Source organism: Rhinopithecus bieti, unplaced genomic scaffold (genome assembly GCF_001698545.2).
Source record: "Rhinopithecus bieti isolate Rb0 unplaced genomic scaffold, ASM169854v2 scaffold_1618, whole genome shotgun sequence".
In the NCBI taxonomy this organism is placed as follows: domain Eukaryota; kingdom Metazoa; phylum Chordata; class Mammalia; order Primates; family Cercopithecidae; genus Rhinopithecus; species Rhinopithecus bieti.
In genome coordinates this window covers 139,127-139,671 of record NW_016803937.1, presented here as the reverse complement: position 1 = coordinate 139,671, position 545 = coordinate 139,127, and positions in this window count along the sequence as shown.

Below are 545 nucleotides of genomic sequence, written 5' to 3'. Positions count from 1 at the left end.
AGAGACGGGGGTTTCACCATGTTGGTCAGGCTGGTCTTGAACTCCTGACCTCGTGATCTGCCCGCCTTGGCCTCCCAAAGTGCTGGGATTACAGGCGTGAGCCACCACACCCGGAGGGTTCTGCAGATAATTTGTACTACTGTTTGCCAGTACATGTCTTTGTGTTATTTGTATTTATTTTAGGGGAAAAAAACTCTCACATTTCAGCCAACTGGACTTTGCGTCCGGCTTTAAATGTTTCCCGCCACTGCCCTCCAACAGTCTAGCTTCATATCCGTGTCCTGGTTCCCAAGTCCCTTCGAGGAGAGATTCTCAAATGCGGTCCGTTTAAAATCACCCAAGAAATACAAAAATGAGGTAGGCATGATGGCTGCGCCTGCAGTCGCAGCTACTCGGGAGGTTGAAGCAGGAGAATCACTTGAACCCGGGAGGCGGAGGTTGCGGTGAGCCGAGATCACACCACTGCACTCCAGCCTTGGGTGACAGAGCGAGCCTCCATCTCAAAATAATAATAATAATAATAATAATAATAATAATAATAATAA